The 19781-nt window shown below is 42.3% G+C and overlaps 1 protein-coding gene across 6 annotated transcripts in view; it reads right to left on the bottom strand.

Moving 5' to 3' along the window:
* The window catches only part of STK32B (serine/threonine kinase 32B), a 393226-nt gene that overhangs the window by 332190 nt on the left and 41255 nt on the right, over positions 1-19781 (bottom strand). The window contains exon 1 of one of the 6 annotated variants that reach the window (XM_040488167.1): positions 11214-11292. The exons of 4 other annotated variants lie outside the window; for them this stretch is intronic. The gene's annotated coding sequence lies outside the window, so the exon portion shown is untranslated. Of the gene's footprint in view, positions 1-10885; positions 10972-11213; positions 11293-19781 lie in introns of those variants that run through there. One more of the 6 variants, XM_040488178.1, reaches the window with a different exon arrangement.

The following is a 19781-nucleotide window of genomic DNA, read 5'->3' as shown; positions in this document are numbered from 1 at the left end:
TAAGCGTCCGACTTCAGCCAGGTCACGATCTCGCGGTCCGGGAGTTCGAGCCCCGCGTCGGGCTCTGGGCTGATGGCTCAGAGCCTGGAGCCTGTTTCCGATTCTGTGTCTCCCTCTCTCTCTGCCCCTCCCCTGTTCATGCTCTGTCTCTCTCTGTCACAAAAATAAATAAATGTTGAAAAAAAAATTTTTTTTTAATTTTTTTTAATTAAAAAAAAGTATGTCTCCAGCTTTGTTCTTGAGAAGACTGATTTGGCTATCTGTGACTTTTCGTGGTTCCACATGAATTTTGGAACTGTTTTTCTATTTATGTACAAAATGTCTCTGGGATCTTGGTAGGGATAACAACGAATCTGTAGGTTGCTTTGGACAGTACGGACATTCCAGTACCATTAAGCCTTCCAATCCATGAACACAAGATGCCTTCCCATTTTGTATTTCTGGACATGAACAGTGTCATACAGGTACATTCACCTTGTGAAGACACCTTGAGCTGTACATTAATGGTTCATGCAACCACCTAGATGTATATTATGCTTTGATAAAAACAGCCATAAAAAATAAGACTGCGATTAACAAAATGCCCATGCATTTTGTCCATGCATATATGAAAAGCAGTGAGTTCATAATGAGCCTCAATAAAAATGGAGAGAGAAAAAAAAAACTCACGGGAAGGACCACATTGAAACTTGCAAAGACAACAACTCTTCTGAAATTTGCTAGAGGGAAGGAGTTACACATTTCATCTACCATCTAATATGAATGTTACTTCAGAGTAACCAAGTATCAAAGAGAATGAAGGAAAGTTCTTTCACTTACTAAATACAGAAGGAGTGGTCAAATTAAAATTTACATTTTTTAATGTTTATTTATTTTTGAGAGAGAGAAAGAGAGAGAGAGAGAGAGAGGGAGGGAGCATGAGCAGGGGAGGGGCAGACGCAGAATCGGAAGCAGGCTCCAGGCTCCCAGCTCTCAGCACAGAGCCCGACACAGGGCTTGAACCCATGAGCTGTGAGATCATGACCTGAGCCAAAGTTGGATGCTCAACCGACTGAGCCACCCAGGCGCCCCTAAAATTGACAATTTTGCAATTCGTCAGTCAATAGTGGACTCTGGCAATGGTCATGGACAGGTGGTAAAATTACTAGGTAGACAGTTAATAAGGACTTTCACAAGGAAGGGATAAGACTGTCACTACCCAACCCACATGAAGCTTAGCATCACTAAACATAACTAACTCCAAACTGGATACGGGGCATAGCACCACCGGTGAAAAATCCATGCCAGAAATTATGAGAGTTACACCTAATCCACCCTTCCTATCTAACTTGGGATCTATTAGGGGGAACAAATTAAATGACAAATTAGAGGACACCACAATGAAGCAATAATAAAACCTGATACACGAAGCATTTTTCAGGACAACTCATCCCCTTCAAAGAGTAAATAGCATGAAAAAGTAATTTTTTAAGATGAGCTTTGTTTGGATCCTGATTTCAACAAACAATCTACAAAAGCCATATTTTTAGGCAATGGAGGAAATCTGAATATGGACTGAATGATATTAAGTACTGATTGTTAATTTTACTAAGTGTGGTAAACATCTCTATCTTCCACTTTATGCAAAAATTCGTTCCAAGTAGCTTATAGATCTGAGCATAAATGGTAAAAACATACATTTTCTAGAGGAAAACTGGGCTATATTAAATTTCCTTAATGTGATCACAGGTTAACAATAAAACACTTTAGGGGGGCTGAGCAGCTCAGCAGATTAAGCGTCCAACTCTTGATTTTGACGCAGGTCATGATCTCACAGTTGGTGGGTTTGAGCCCCATGTCAGGCTCTGCACTGACAGCTGACACACAGAGTCTGCTAGGGATTCTCTCTCTCTCTCCCTCTCTCTATCCCCCCCAGTCTCGAAAATAAATGAACTTTTAAACACTTTGTCCCTCTCTCCCCCCCCCCCCCTCCCTCTCTCTCTCTCTCTCTCTCTCAAAAATAAACTTAAAAACTTTAAACAAACATAAATTGTAATATTAAAACTTGAGAAGTATTGCCACTGAGGTCTGGAACAAAACAAAAATGTCCTCTATCCCTGATGTAATAATCCAATCTACTAGAAAAAAAGGACAAGGGATATCAATGGTCAATAGGCTTTGCCATCTGAAATATCTTCATGACCTTACAGTAAGCAAAGATTTCTTATGCACTAGCCATAAAAAAGACTAATAAATTAGATTAAATTCAAGAGTGTCCATTCATCAAAAGATACCATTAAGAGGTAAAATACACAATATAGAATGGGGAAGTTATTTCTGTAAGAGAGCTAAAACCTCCGTGGTAGAGCCTTATATCCAGAGTATACAGAGTATATGACCTATTGGTCAGCAAGAGGCAAATTCAATCAAAAAAAAAAAATTGGCAAAGAGACTTGAATAGGTATTTTGCAAAAGAAGCTACCTAGAAGAAAATACTCATAAAAAACATGAAAAAAATCGTATCGCGAATGATAGACGATGTAAATTCAATCTGCAATGAAATGTCATTGAACATGTACCAGAACAGCCCAAATCAAAACTGACAGGCAATGACCACTGTCATTATCATATGTGTATTATCATATTATCATATGTGTATCAAGTCAGAATAGAAAGATACAAAGTAGAACAGCCACACAATGGAACATAGCAACAATGAAAATAAACGACAGCTACATGAAGCCAAATGAATGAAACTTACCAACAATGTTGAGGAAATGAAGTCAGACACAAAATAACTTATGTCTTGAGTCTATGTCCATAAGGTTCGGAAACAGGAGAAACTAAGCTACAGCTTTATAATTCATCATAAGGATTATCTTCGAGGGGCAGACACACCGTAGAGGCGTGAAGGGGTCCTAAGGGCTACTGTTAATATTCTACTCTTAATTGGCTGTTGATCACATGGGTGTGTCCACTTTCTGAAGACGTATCAAGCTTTCCACTTAGGCCTTGTGCACTTTTGTAGGTCTCACATGTCAATTAAAAAGTGAAAATTAGGGGCCCTTTCTGGCTCAGTCAGAGGAGCATGTAACTCTCAATCTCAGGGTCGTGAGTTCTAGCCCCACGCTGGGTGTAGCAATTACTATAAACAAACAAACTTTCTTTGTTTTTAATTTTTTAATGTTTATTTTTGAGAGAGAGAGAGAGAGAGACAGAGCATGAGTGGGGGAGGGGCAGACAGAGAGGGAGACACAGAATCGGAAGCGGGCTCCAAGGCTCTGAGCTGTCCGCACAGAGCTCGATGCAAAACTCGAACTCAGAAACTGTGAGATCATGACCTGAGCCAAAGTCAGATGCTCAACCGACTGAGCTACCCAGGTGCCCCAACGTATCTTAAAAAGTTAAAATTAGCACCCATTCATAGAGCTTTATGGAAGTCCTAGCAAACTCAGAATATAGTGAACTTCTTTAACCCGGCCATACTTAAGATCAAACGTCTACAATACACATCATTCTTACTGTGAAATCTTTAGAAGCACTTCCACTGAAGTCAGGAATAAGACAAGCATGCCCTCTATTACTGATGCAATGCAACAATTCAACCTATTGGGGGAAAAACGGGCAAAGGGTATGAACAGACAATGTACTTACTCATTTTGGGTATCTGAAGAAACAATAAATATCTCAAAACAGATTCAACCTCACTAGCACCAGAACATGCCATTTAAAAAAATTCACCATACCGGCAAAAATTTAGGGTTTGATAATACCAAGTGTTGACGGGTGTAGGCGACTCTCAAGACTTGTGGGTGGGAGTGCCCATGACCCTTCAGGGGAATGATCTGTTAATATCTGAAAAATTCCAAGATGGCAAACCCTACGACCCAGCAATTCGAGAATTCTTCAGTGCGTATCCTGTGGAATGTGTCTTTCAGAAACTCCCACGGGTGCGCACAAGGAAACCCAAGGAAGAATGCTCGCATCTCCCATCAATAAGGGGATGAGTCAATAAATTGTAGCATAATCGCAGGGAACACTCTTGTAAAGCAGTTAAAATAAGTGAACTGCATCATATGAATAAACATAAAGCATAATGGGAAGTAAGAAAAGCAAGATACAGAATGATCTGACTTCATTTGGGTAGAGTTTAAAAATAGGATACATTGCTTTGGGTTACATAACCTTAGGCAAATTATACAAGTCCCCATGGAAATGTGTGCGGTCATCTCTGGGGCAGGTGAGGAGCTGTCCAGTGTGACAGGCAAGGGGCTTCAAATGTGTCTCCATGTTTCGTTTGTTACACTGGGGAAGGAGACACTGGTGTGCATTATACTATTTCCATACCTGTCTGTGTTTGACACATTTCACACAAAAAAAAAAAAAATCAGTAGCAAAACAGCGACCTTGTTTCTGAGCCCTCAAATTCATGAAGGACCCTAGACAGACCCCTTGGGAATGTCCGGGCTCGGCTGTATCTGGTCACCTCTTAGGCGTCACAGTTTTCACACAGGTCTAGAGAGAATGGTACACCCTTGAACATCTCCCCTTCTGCAAGTTGGTCACAGCAGTCAGCCAGTCGGTGGAACCACAGCCAACCCCAGATGATGCTGGAAAGGGTAAAGGACAGGGAACAGAAACCCAAAATGGCGAAGGCTTATTAGGACAGAGCAGGTGTATTTCCGAGAACTCCAACTCTGTGGTTCACTTGAAGCCAAATTTTGCTTCTTCCTCCCGCAGCTGTTCCCGTGGTATCACTTGCCTGTGGAAAGCCATTTACATCTTCTTCCTTCAGAACACACGTCTGGAGCCTGATTTCTGCGTTCGTCACACTGGAACACTGATCTGGAGTCGAGTCAAGGGACCGGGCCGGACTCCAGCTCTGAGAGCGGACTAGCTCCACAGGAATGCTAGCCAAGTGGCAGGTCGTAGGTCCCGTCACCGAAGATGCTCCTGGCTCCTCCAGCAACACCTGCCTGGACACTGCGTCCACTGGGAGGGTGTGTCAGTGCCCTGGGGCAGCAAAGTACTGCAGACTGGGGGGCTCAGACAACAGAACTTTACTCTCTCAAATCTGAGATCAATATGTTGCAGAGTGAGTTCCTTCTCTTTTTTTAAAAAATTTATTTGAGAGAGAGAGAGAGAGAGAGAGAGAGAGAGAGAGATGTGGGAGGGGCAGGGAGACAGGGAGAGAGAGAATCTCAAGCAGGGTCCACACCATCAGAGCAGAGCCCAGTGCAGGGCTCAGACCCACGACCCATGAGATCATGTCCTGAGCCGAAACCAAGAGTCGGACACTGAACCGACTGAGCCACCCAGGCGCCCCAGAATGCACTCCTTCTAAGGCTGTGTGGGCTGGGGGTGGGGGTGGGGGTGGGGAATCTGTCCCAAATTTCTGTCCCAACTTCTGCAGATGGCTGGTGATCTTTGGTGTTTGGGGGGACTGTAGAAGCATCCCCCCAATCCCTGCCTTCATCTCCGCATGGGGTTCCCCTTGTGTACGTGTCTGTGCCCAAATTTCCCTTGTTCGTGAGGGCACAGACGTATCAGATTAGGGCTCACCCTGCCGATCCCGCTTTAACCCTATTCTGTAAAGACCCTATCTCCAAACAAGGTCACAGTCTGAGGCCTTGGAGGTGAGGACTTCAGCATTTGGATTTCGAGAGGATACAATCCAACACATCCCCTGACTTGTCTCACTAAAGCAGAGACTGCATGGGGGCCTCAGCTACATCATAGCACGGTCAGGCCATGTTAACGAGGGACTGCTTCTTGTTCACGAGTGAGTCCCCAGAACCCAGTTCAAAGCCTGGATTTGGTAGAAAACATGTAAATTGTTTGTTAAACAAATGAGTAAATTTTTTCTAATGCCTTTGGAGGGGCGCCTGGGTGGCTCAGTCAGTTGAGTGTCCGACTTCGGCTCAGGTCATGATCTCCCAGTTTGTGGGTTCAAGCCCCGCGCGTCAGGCTCTGTGCTGACAGCTCAGTGCCTGGAGCCTACTTTGGATTCTGTCTCTCTCTCTCTCTCTCTCTCTCTCAAAAAATAAATAAACATTAAAAAAAGTTCTTAATGCCTTTGGAGTCTGTCATTTTTGGTGCATATTCCTTTCTCCTTCACTGGCTGACAGAACGTCTTTGTGTTCCTCCTCTCCTGCACACATTGGATCAGGCACAGTCCCCTCCATCCAAGACAGGTACTGAATGACAACAACTAACATGTTTCCAGCTCGCTCTCTCTGTGCCAGGGACTCTGCTACGAGTTTTGCAAGGAATGGATCATCTAATTCTCATGACAACCTCGCAAGTTAAATACAACCAGCAGTGTTCTACAGGTGAGGAAACCGAGTCAAGGTGACTTTCAGTAACTTGCCCAGAGTCATGCAAAGCGGTGGGGCGACTATACTGGCAAAGGGCAGGGATGCGTCTGCCCTGTCTACCCCTTCCCTCTGGGCTTAGATACTGTCTGCGGCACAGCAGGAACTCCAGCATTAACACGGCCAATGTGCTTTTTATTTTTTTTTAATTTTTTTTTTTGCATTTATTTAATTTTGAGAGACAGAGAGAGACAGCGGGAGCAGGGGAGGGGCAGAAAGAGAGGGAGACACAGAATCCAAAGCAGGCTCCATCCAGGCTCTGAGCTGTCAGCACAGAGCCGGATGTGGGGCTCGAACCCATGAACCGTGAGATCATGACCTGAGCCAAAGTCGGATGCTTGCCCGACTGATCTTTCTCTTTTTTTGTTGTTTTTAATTTTTTTTTGTTTTTAATTTTTTTTTTGGCCATGTGCTTTTTATCTTTTTTTTTTTTTCAACGTTTATTTATTTTTGGGACAGAGAGAGACAGAGCATGAACGGGGGAGGGGCAGAGAGAGAGGGAGACACAGAATCGGAAACAGGCTCCAGGCTCCGAGCCATCAGCCCAGAGCCTGATGCGGGGCTCGAACTCCTGGACCGCGAGATCGTGACCTGGCTGAAGCCGGACGCTTAACCGACTGCGCCACCCAGGCGCCCCAGCCATGTGCTTTTTAGTGTTAGAAGCAGAACACTCACGATAATAAAAAGGGACACTGCATTGAGGGGACACTGGAAAAACAGTGCAGCTCTGGGCACACTGGGACGTAAGGTTACTTTACCAACAAGTATCTGTCAAATGAAATGAACTCGGACCTGTCCTACTTGAGGGTACAGAGCTTAATCGCCACATAGCACTTAGCAAGATGGATTTGCAAACACATGGGGCTTTTGCTAGAAAAGCCTGCTCCTGGATGTAAATCTACAGCAGTTCCCATCAGACAGGAATTTCTGTTGCAATTCTACCATTGCACAGACAGTTATTCAGCTCAAGAGGGTGGAAATGTAAATTAAAGAAAAAAAATTAAAAAAAAAAAACCTCTTTGAGAAGGCTAAGTCATTATGATCTGTAATTGGGGTACAAGATGGGATAAAATTTGTATTCTATCAGAGATGATGATAAAGGAGTCATTTCTATCGCTCCATTCTTGAAAGCAATAACAGAGTTTCCATTGAACGTTCATATCAATAATGGTCTTAATTATTCACTCCCTTTTTGGGAGCCAAATGCCTTTTCTTTCGGCATACACAAAAGAGGGAATTTTAGTTTCTTTCTTTCTTCATTCTCTTCCTTCTTTCCTCCCTCCCCGCCCCCCACCTTTCAGAGAAACAACACGAATACATAAAGTCCGGAATCCGTGCACCGGATCCCCTGCTGCGGAAAGGTGCAGACCCTCCTGGGAAGCCACGGGGCATGCCCCAAATCTTCCTGGCGTGACAGCATCTCGGGATTGAGAGGAATCTCATCCTCTTGCACCCGTGGTCCTGCAATGCCGCCTCTCTGATCAGTGGCCATTCTGGGTTGAACACTTCCCGTGGCCCATGCCAGCTGTCCTTCCAGCTCTCCAGAGGATGCTTAGCTCCGCTCATGTAATTTGGACCTCGGTAGCAAGAACCCAGGGACCACTGGCTGTACCGGCCTTGGCACTTCACAACCGTGTGGCCCTGTGCAAATAACTCAACCTCTCTGTGCCTCACCTCAGAGGACACACATGGAAACCCTCTGACTTCTCTTTGGCCTATTCAGTGGTTTTATTTTTTTTTTAATTTTTTTTAATGTTTTCATTTATTTTTGAGACAGAGAGAGACAGAGCAGGAGCAGATCTCACAGACCGCGAGATCGTGACCTGAGCCGAAGTCGGACACTCAACCGACTGAGCCGCCCAGGTGCCCCTCGGTGTTTTCATTTTTAAAAAACTGAATTAGACATTCAGTTGTAAGATCCAAACACTTCACATAAAAACCCAGATTCCTGGCTTCTTCAGAAGAGCAACGATCTGGCCACCCTTGACAGTTTCCTGCAGGGGTGACAATGTGCTGGAGCTGGGGGGGTGGCCTCCCGCCCCAGCTGGGACAGATGCCTCCAGAAAACAAAGGCACCAACCACCAGGAAGGAGGCTCCCCTCATTCCTGTGAGTGCCGTCCCCTGAGGGCAGCTGAGCTGGGGACTGTGACATACACTCGACCCTCATCCTGTTGGTGGTAGCTGGGTGTCTGGACCAATCCCTTTGTCTGGGATGTTCTCCCGACTAACTTTACTCTTTGAAAGCATAGCCATCCTTCAAGACCATGTTCACGGACCGCCTCCTCCACGCTGCCTTCCTCTATCCCTGTAACCCCCAGATCCAAGGCAGTCTCCCTCTTTTCACTGCCTCTAACTCCTAGACTCAACACTGCTATCTATGCCCCTTTTCACCTCCCACCTAACCGTGAACGAACACACACACACACACACACACACACACAACCAGACTACAGGCTTCTGGACAGTACAGGCTCTAATTCATTTGTGTTTCCCAATGTAGCACAAGCTGCCAGTGGTGGGCAGAATAATGGCTCCCCAAAGATGCCCACATCCTACCTGCTGGAATCTGTGAATGTCGCCTTACGAGGCAAAGAGTAATTAATGTAGCAGGTGGAATTGTGGTTGGTAATCGGCTGACATCTGGTTAGGGATATTTTTTCTGGATTATCCGGGCGGGCCCGAGGTAATCACAAGGATCCTAAAATGTACAGAGAGAAGCAGGGAAGTCAGAGTGATGTACCATGAGAGGTCTCAACCGGCCACTGCTGGCTTTGAAACGAGAACGAAGCCACAAGCCCAGGAATGCAGGCAACTCACAGAAGCTGCAAAAGGCAAGAAACAAGATCCTCCCCTGGAGCCTCCGGAAGGCAGCAGCCTTGCTGACGCTTTAATACCAGCCCAGCGAGACGCATTCCAGACGCCTGATGACCAGAACTACTGGAAAATTAATTTGTGTTGCTTTAAGTCAGTGGTGATGGTAATTTGTTAGGGCAGCAATAGGAACCTGACACACCCACTTTCCACACACGGTAGGTGCTCAATATACGCCTACAGAGGCTGACTCTGACAGCATCTTCTTCCCCTGGGTCCCAGAATCCCACAAAGACAAGGATGCTTTGGCCCTCACCCCGCACTGTTGAGTCCCCAGGGCACACAAGTGAACTAATGAGAGACCTACTCGGAACAGAGGGAGCAGCCGGAAAACAGGAGGAGTGTGTGCAATGTGGCTTCAGAAGATGGGGGCTAGAATCTTGGCCCACCACGTCATACCTATGGTAACCTCAGGTCGAGTTTCTTCCCTGGTGAGTCTCAGTCTCCTCGCCTGTAAAAGGGGGCCAGCAGCACTCCCTACAGAATTACTGTGATACGTAGCTGGCACACCCATGAGATTTATTTCAAATGCTTCACACACACGTCCACATACACACCACATACTCATTGTAAACTCCTAGGATAGCCAGGCTGGGCCAAGAGGCCTTATACAACAAAGCCCCTTCTCCTGGGACCTTGCATGATCTATGAACAAACACAGGCTAGCCAGTTGACAGATGAGAGACCGTGTAAAATAGATTATTCACCCCAGCCAAGGCCATCCCAGACCAGCCACTGCCTAGCTGAGCCTCCAGCTGAATGCGGACACCTGCGTGAACCCGCACAAAATGAGCTGAGCCTAGTCCAAATCAGCAAAACTGCCCAGCCAACTTGCGGATTCTTACACAATGATAAAAGTTTATTGTGAAAAGCCCCTGAGTTTCGGGGCGGTTTGTTATGCAGCGATAGCTAACTGATACACATCGCTTTCTTACTCATTAGTGACTAGAGAAGCATCTAAATCGCATATCCAGATGACTAATGAGCGAGTGACTGGGTGCCACTGGCATACTAACCTTTAAAGCCTTTAGAAACTATAAACTCTACTCCTCCGAAATGAATCTGATCAGAATCAACCAAGTTAGAGACGAAAATTCACGTATCGCTTCATGAAAATAGGCCCAGCTCCCAGATTCCCCTTCCACCTGTACTTTAGTGCCTGGAGTCTGGAGCATCGGTGACAAAAACAGGATTGGCAGGAACAGGGGGTGCCTGGGAAGACCCTAACAGCCCACTGGGGGGCAGTCGGAGATTCTTCCTTTGTGGATATGATGACTTCCCACCGAAACGGCCCCCTTCTAGGTGGAGCCAACGTGTCTTCTTGAGCAAGGGAGGAGTCGGACGGTACCATTTACATTCTGCAAACGCGGCAAGTGAGGTCATCAACAAGTCAGAATAGGAAGTCCTGCATCCTTCCCTGGATCTTTCTGCCCACAGACAAGCTGACTCATCAATAATTCATGGCAGACTGCCTTTCTGATATATCCAAAGACTAACCGAAAGGCTACTGTGCCCCGGGAAGAAGCGACACCAGAATCACAGAAACAGGCAGGGAGATCTGAGACATCCTCTTCCCAGAATGCCTCCCCCTCCGCCACGGCGCCACAGGATCAGGGAGACCACCCAGCTCCCAGTTTCTTCCACGGGAGGGTTGACTCACATATCCAGCGCCCCAACTTTTTCAAGGCGGGGGTGGGAGGGGGTCCCTGGAGAACTGGCTCTTGTCTTTCCAGTCTTGAATACCACTCTGGCAAGTCTAGCCACCTGAGGGAAGATAAAGGTAATGGTTTGGGCTGGTAGATACCAGAGACCCACTCCTCTGCTCAGCACGGAGTGTGCAAACAGAGCAACCATCTCTCTGCTTCCTCCTGGGGAGAGAAACAATTGATGTGTGCATGAAATACACCAACTTCTCCAGGGATCCCCAAAGAACAGGCATCTGACCTTCCAGTCTTGAAGCCCTGACAGGTCTGGTATAGTGTAGTTACCTAGGAACAGAGTCGGCGGTTTGGACTGGTAAACATCTCCCGGCTCAACAAGACCAACTGGACAAAAGCCACAGCTGCAAGCTTCTCCCTGTCGAGGGAAAGAATGGGTAGAAACCCCCAGATTATCTGCCTAGGCTGATCGGTGAAGTCTCCTACCTGTATGAGGCCGGTCGGTAAATACTGGGAGAGTTGCCTGCTTTGTGTAATGCACAGACACCAACAGAGAGTCAAGGAAAATAAAGAATCGGGCAAAGATGTTCCACATAAAGTAGCAAGATAAACCTCCAGAATCTGACCATAATGAGGCAGAGTTAGATGATTCATCTGACAGAGAAGTCAGACTAATTGTCATAAATATATTCACCAAGGTCAAGATAACAGCACATGCACAATGTGAGAATTTTAACAGAGACAGAAAATATTTTTTTTTAAATACCAAACAGAAATCATGGAGCTGAAGGACACAGTAACTTACCTGAAAATTCACCCGAGGGGTACAGCTTTAATTAGATAAAGCCGAAGAAAGGATCAGTGAATTCAAAGACAGGTCATTGGAAATAATTCAATCAGAGAAGCAAAAAAGAAAAAGAGTATGTATTAATAAAGCCTTAGGGATTTATTTTTGCCATTTTTTGTTATTTTTTTTATAACTTTTTTAATTTGAGAGACAGCATGTATGCACAAGGTGGGGGAGGGACAGGAAGAGAAGCGGACAGAGGGTCTGAAGCGGGCTACATGCTGACAGCAGAGAACCTGATGCAGGGCTCGAACTCACAAACCACAAGATCATGGCCTGAGCTGAAGTTAGATGCTTAACCAACTGAGCCACCCAGGAGCCACCCAGGCTCCCCAAGCTTTACAGACTCATAAGATAACCCCAAAGTAATGTATGCATTACAGGAATCCCAGAAGGAAGAAAGAAAGGGCCGGAAAGATTATTTAAGGAAACAATGGCTGAAAACTCGCTAAGATTTCTCTCTGGGGGAAAGAAATGAACATCCAGATCTAAGAAGCCCAAAAGATAACACATAAGAGGAACCCAAGGAAATCTACACTGAGACACATTATAATCCAATTGTCAAAAGTCAACGATAAAGAGACCATTTTGAAAGAAGCAAGAGAAACGTGATTTGTCATGTACAAGGGGATTCCCATAAAACAATCAGCAGACTTTTTGGCAAAAACGTTGCAGGTCAGAGGGGAGTGGCAGGATATATTCAAAGTGTCCAAAGGAAAGAAACCATTCCAACCAAAAGTACTATACATTGTCCTTCAAAAATTAAGGAAAGATAAATACTTTCCCCAAAAAAACAGAAGCTAAGGAGGTTCATCACCAGTAGAACTACCTTACAGAAAATACTAATGTCTTCTATCCTTCAAGATAAAACAAAAGGACACTTAAGAGTACACCATGGCATGAGAAAATATGAACCTTGTCAGTAGAGGTAAATACATAGACATATACATAGACGTATACAGATGAGTGCACTACAACACAGCGGTGAGTAAATCACTTTTCATTCCAGTACAATAGTTAAAAGACAAAAGTATTAAAAACAACTATAATGAAAAAACATCTTGAAAGGTAAACAGTATAAATAGATACAGATTGTGACCACAATAACATAAAGCATGTAGAGGGATAAATTAAAGTATAGCATTTTTGATGTGCACTTGAACTTAAGTCGTTTGCTTAAAACGCTGTTATAATTGTAAAATAGTTTATCTGGTCCCCAGGGTAACTACATCACACACAAATACCTACAGAAGTTACACAGCAGATAAGGAGAATCAAAGCAGATCAATGCAAAAAAAATCAACACAACACAAAGGAAGACAGCAAGAGAGGAAGACAGGTAAGTGAATTGCCAGACTGACAGAAAACCAACAAACTTTCAATAATAAATACTTTCCTATCAATAGGTATTTTAAGTGTAAATAGATTAAACTCACCAATCAAAAGATACACAGGAGCTGAATGATTTTTTTAATTTTTTAGTTTAAATTTTAGTTACCCTACAGTAGAGTACTGGTTTCAAGAGTAGAATTCAGTGATTCGTCACTTACATACAACACCCACTCACTGCTCGTCACAAGTGTCCTCCTTAATGCCCACCACCCATCTAGCCCATCCCCCACCCATCTCCCTCCATCAACCCTCAGTTTGTTCTCTCTTGTTAAGAGTCTCTTGTGGTTCGTTTCCCTCTTCTCATTACCCCCCTTCCCCTATGCTCATCTGTTTTGTTCTTAAATTCCACGTATGAGTGAAATCATATGGTATTTGTCTTTCTCTGACCTATTTCAGTTCGAATAATTTAAAAAAAAAACACAATTATATGCTGCCTATAGGAAACTTACTTTACACTTAAGGACACATTTAGGCTAAAAGTGAAAAAATGGGTAAATATATTCCATATAAGAGATAACCAAAAGAAATCAGGAGTGGCGGTGCTTACACAAAATGAACTTTAAGTCAAAGACTGTCACAAAAGATAAAGATTAAACACTATATAATGATAAAACAGTCCATCCACGGGGCGCCTAGGTGGCGCAGTCGGTTAAGCGTCCGACTTCAGCCAGGTCACGATCTCGCGGTCCGTGAGTTCGAGCCCCGCGTCAGGCTCTGGGCTGATGGCTCAGAGCCTGCAGCCTGTTTCCGATTCTGTGTCTCCCTCTCTCTCTGCCCCCCCCCCCCGTTCATGCTCTGTCTCTCTCTGTCCCAAAAATATATAAACGTTGAAAAAAAAATTAAAAAAAAAAAACAGTCCATCCACAAGGAAAATACAATTATAAATGTATACACACCCAACATCAGAGCACCTAAACACGGAAAGCAAACATTGGCAGAAGTGAAGAAAGAAACAGGCAGCCATCTAATAATTGTAGGAGACTCCAACACCCCACTTTCAATTATGGACAGAAAATTGAGACCAAAGAGCATTAAGGAAATAGAAGACTCGAGTAACACTGTAGACAAATGGAGCTACGAGACATAAACTGAATGTTCTACCCAGCAGCAGCAAAATACAGATTCTTTCCAAGCACACAGAGAACTTTCTCCAGGATAGATCCCATGTTAAGTCATAAAACAAGTCCTAATGAATTTAAGAAGACTGAAAGCATATTAAGTATTTTTTCTGACAAAATTGGAAAACTAGAAATTAATAGCAGAAGGAAAACTGGAAAATTCACCAGTATGTGGATATTAAACAATATAATTGTGAGCAATCACTGGGTTAAAGGAGAAATCAAAGAGGAAATTAGAAAATACTTCGAGACAAATATGAAAATATATCAAAACTTATGGGAGGCAGAAAAAGTAGTACTCAGAGTGACGTTCATATTAATAAGCACCTACATTAAAAAGGAAGAAAGCTCTGAAATAAAAACCTAATTTTACATCTCAAGTTGCAAGACAAAGAAGAATAAATGAAGCCCAAATTTAAGAAAAGGAAAGAAACAACAAATATTACAGCAGAAATAAATGAAATGAAGCATAGATCAAAACAGGAAAAAAAAACAATGAAACTAAAATTGGTTTTTTGAAAACATAAACAAAATTGGCAAACCTTTAGCTACACTAAGTATGAAAAAAGAGAGAAGTGTCAGGTTAAAAAACCACAAATGAAAGAAGAGACATAACACCTTATGCCACAGAAATAAAAAGATCGTAAGAGACCAGCAGGAACAATCATACATCAACAAACTGGATAAACTTAGAAGACAGGGATACATTTCTGGGAACATACAACCTACCAAGAATAAATCATGAAAAAATAGAAAATCGACACGAATCTCTAACTAATATGGAGATTGAATCAATAATCAAAACCTCCAAACAAAGAAAAGCCCAGGACCAGATGATTTCAATGGTCAATTCCTTTTTTTTTATTTTTTTGAATTTTTTTTTTATTTTTGAGAGAGAGAGAGAGCACAAGTGCTGTGAGCCAGAGAGAGAGGGAGACACAGAATCTGAAGCAGGCTCCGGGCTCTGAGCTGTTGAGACAGAGCCTAATGTGGGGCTCGAACCCATGAGCCGTGAGATCATGACCTGAGCTAAGTTGGACCCTTAACCTACTGAGCCATGCAGGCGCCCCTCAATGGTCAATTCTACCAAGCATTTAAAGAACGATTAACACCAATCCTTCGCAAAATCTTCAAAAAAGCTGAAATGGAAGAAACACTTCCAAATTCATTTTATGAGTCATGCATTACCCTGATACCATAGCCAAAGACACCACAAGAAAACTCCAGGCCAATATCCCTGACGAATATGGATGAAAAAATCCTCAACAAAACACTATAGCACAGTAAATACAACAGCACAGTAAAGGGATCATACACCATGACCAAGTGGTTTTATTTCTGAGATATAAGAATGGATTAACATAAACAAATCAACTACTGTGATACTTCAGATTAACAGAATGAGAGATAAAAATCACATGATATCTCAATAGATGGAGAAAAAGCATCTGAAAATATTCAACACTCTTTCATAATAAACGCTCTGATAAACAAACTAGGAACAGAAGTAAACTACCTCAATGTAATAAAAGTCATACATGACAAGCCTACAGCTAACATCATCCTCATAATATTCAGTAGGTATTATGCTAAGTGAAATAAGTCACACAGAGAAAGACAAGTATCGTATGATTTCACTTATATGTGGAATCTAAAAAACAAAACAAACAAAAGCAGAAACAGACCAATAAATACAGAGAACAAACTCATGGTTGCCACAGGTGGGTGATAGGCAAAAAGGAGTGAAGGAGAGTGAGAAGCATAGGTTTCCAGTTATGGAATAAATAACTCATGAGGATGAAAGATACAGCATAGAGAATATAGTCGATGGTATTATAATAGCATTGTATGATGACAGATAGTAGCTATACCTGTAAATGTAGCATAATATATAAAGTTGAATTACTATGTTGTACACATGAAACATTGTGTGACAACTATACTTCAATAAAAGATACATACATACATAAAGCGGGGGGGGGGGGGGACTGAAAGCTTTTTCTCTAAGATCAAGAGCAAGGCAAGGATACCCCCCACCACCACTTGTATTCAACAGAGTAGTGGTGATTCTAGACAAAGCAATTAGGCAAGAAAAATAAATAAGAAGCATCAAAACTGAAAAAAAGAAAACTGTCCCTGTTTGCAGATGACATGCTCTTAAATATATTTAAAAAAAAACGAAGTTTTACAGATTTTAAGTTTTGTAAACTACGGTTTTATGGTTATATAGTAAAAATAACCTTTAGAACTAATAAATCCAGTAAAGAATACAAAATCAATATACAAGAATCGGTTGTGATTCTATACGCTAATAATGAACTATCTGAAAAGGAAATTTGAGAAATAATCCCATTTACAACAGTACCAAAACGAATAAAATACTTAGGATAAAATTAACTAAGAAGGTGGAAGACTTGTATCCCGAAAACTACAAAACACGGAATGAAAGAAATAAAACACGACACAAATGGAAAAGCATCTGTTTCATGGATTGGCAGACTTTATTATCAAAATGTCCTTACTACCTAAAGCAATCTACAGATTCAATAAAATTCCTAGGAAAATCCCACTGGCAGTTTTTACAATTTTAATATTCATATGAAACCACAAACAGCCAAATCAATCTTGAGAAATAAGAACAAAGCTAGAATTTACTAGCATAAAGACAGACATAAAGACGATAGAACAGAATAGAGAACCCAGAAGTAATTCCATACATATGACCCACTGATCTTTGACAAGGACAAGAATACACATCTATGACATCTCAATAGATGGAGATTGGAAAAGGATAGTCTCTTAAAAAAAATGATGTTAGGAAAACTAGATATTTATATGGAAAAGAATGGAATTGGACCTTTATCTTACACCATACACAAAAATCAACTCAAAAGGGGTTGTAGACATAAACATAAAACTCAAAGATTGTAGAAGAAAACATAGGGGAAAACTTCTTAACAGCAAAATCTTTAAGATGATATGTTGGATATGCCACCAAAAGCACGGGCAACAAAAGTAAGAATAAACAATTGGGAGTACATTAAAAATAAAAAGCTTCTGCACGGCAAATAATCAACAAAGTGAAAAGGGAGAACCCACAGAATGGGAGACAATATCACAAACTATATATTTTTGATAAGGGGCTCGTCTCCAAAATATATAAGGAGTTTCTACAACTCAATAGTTAAAACAAAGTCTAGTAACCCAATTTTATTTCTTTTTTAAAGTGTTTTATTGTTTATTTTTGGGAGACAGAGAGAGAAAGAGAGAGACAGACAGACAGAGTGTGAGCAAAGGAGGGGCAGAGAGAAAGGGAGACCGAATCTGAAACAGGCTGCAGGCTCTGAGCTGTCAGCACAGAGTCCTATGCAGGGCTCAAACTCACGAGCCGTGAGATCATGACCTGAGCCAAAGTCAGACACTTAACCAACTGAGCCACCTAGGCGTCCCTCTAATAACCCTATTATCAAATGGGCAAAAGACTTCAGTAGACATATCTCCATAGAAGGCATACAAATGTCCACAAGATATATGAAAAAATATTCAACATCACTAAACATGAGGTAAATGCAAACCAAAACTACAATGAGATACCATTTCACAACTGTCACTATGGCCATTACACTAAAGCAAAAAACAAGACCGGTGAGGATTCGGAGAAATTTCAACCACTGGCCACTGCTGGTAGGAATGCAGAACAGCATAGCTGCTATGGAAAACAGTATGGAGGTTCCTCAAAAAGTTGAAACCAGAATTACCATATGACCCAGCAATCCCACTTCTGGGCACTGATCCAAAAGAATTGAAAACAGAATCGCAAAGAGATATTAACACTCTCATGTTCATTGCAACACTATTCACAGTAGCCAAGAGGCAGCAACAACATAAATGTCTATCAAGTGATGAATAACTAAAATGTCGTATACAAGTACAATGGAATACTATTCAGACTTTTTTTCTGCAAATTCTTATTTAAATTCCAGTTGGTGAACATGTATTATAATATTAGTTTCAGGTGGACAATACAGTGATTCATCACTTCCATACAACAGCCGGGGCTGATCACAAGTACACTCCTTGATCCCCATCACCTAATTCACCCATCCCCCTCACCCACCTCCCTTCAGGTGACATCAGTTTGTTCTCTATGGTTAAGAGTCTGTTTCTTGGTTTGCCTCTCTCTTTTTTTTTTCACCCCTCTGTGTTCATTTGTTTTTTCTTAAATTCCACACACGAGTGAGATCATATGGTATTTGTCTTTCTCTGACTTATTTCACCTAGCGTCATACCGTCTAGCTCCATCCACATCACTGCAAATGGCAAGACGTCATTCTTTTATGTGTAATATTCCAATATTCCATTATATGTGTATGTATGTATATATACCATATACCACATCGACCTTGTCCATTTATTAGTCAATAGACGCTTGGGGTCTTTGCATAATTTGGCTATTGTGGATAATGCTGCCATAAACATCGGGGTGCATACATCCCTTCGAGTCGGTATTTTTGGATCCTTTGGGTAAATACCTAGTAGTGCAATTGCTGGATCACAGGGTGGTTCTATTTTTAACTTTTTGAGGAACCTCCATTCTGTTTTCCAGAGGGGCTGCACCAGTTTGCATCCCACCAACAGTTACACTGTATGAGTTCCCCTTTCTCCACGTCCTTGTCAACGTTTATTGTTTCCTGTGTTGTTGATTTCAGCCATTCTGAGCGGTATGAGGTGGTACCTCATTGTGGTTTTGATTTGAATTTCCCTGATAATGAGTGATACTGAGCATCTTTTCAGGTGCCTGTTGGCCACCTGTACGTCTTCTCCAGAAAAACGTCTATTCATGTCTTCTGTCCATTTTTTAACTGGATTATTTGTTTTGGCAGTGTTGAGTGGTAGGTGTTCTTTATGTATTTTGGATACTAACCTTTTTTAAAAAAGGGAAATTCTGTAATATGTGACAGTCTGGATAAACCTTGAGGACAGTATGCTAAGTGAATCACGCCAGTCATAAAAAGATAGATCCTGCCTGATTTGACTTAGAAGGTATCTAAAATTGTCAAATCCACAGACTCAAAGAGTAGAATGAATGGTGGTTGCCAGGGGCTGGGAGAGGAGAGAAACGGGGAGTTATAACCAAGGGGCATAACATTTATTTATGGCAGAAGAATAAACTCTGGGGTTCTTTATGCAACATTGAACCTAGAGTCACCAGTAGTATACTATACACTTAAAAATTTTTTTTAAATTTAGCTCTCATGTGAAGTGTTATCACAACAACAAAATTAAATACACGTATGCATGCATACATACGTACGTACGTACGTATATGAGTATAACAAGAAGCAACATTTGTACCATTTTTATGGGTTATGCTTTGAAGTATATCATTCATTCATTCAACCAACATTGATGGAGTGTGACCACACCCACTTAAGGCAGAAACCAGGCAGGCTTCCCCAGTTAGCGACACAATGGTTTTCATGTTCCCTTTTCCATCCCACAATAAAAGTACCATAGGGTAAGAAAGCCAATTGGATTAAC

Source organism: Herpailurus yagouaroundi, unplaced genomic scaffold (assembly GCF_014898765.1).
Source record: "Herpailurus yagouaroundi ecotype Mexico unplaced genomic scaffold, PumYag 28, whole genome shotgun sequence".
Classification (NCBI taxonomy): Eukaryota; Metazoa; Chordata; class Mammalia; order Carnivora; family Felidae; genus Herpailurus; species Herpailurus yagouaroundi.
Note: the sequence above shows the minus strand (reverse complement) of the source record. Positions and strands in the feature narration are given on the sequence as shown.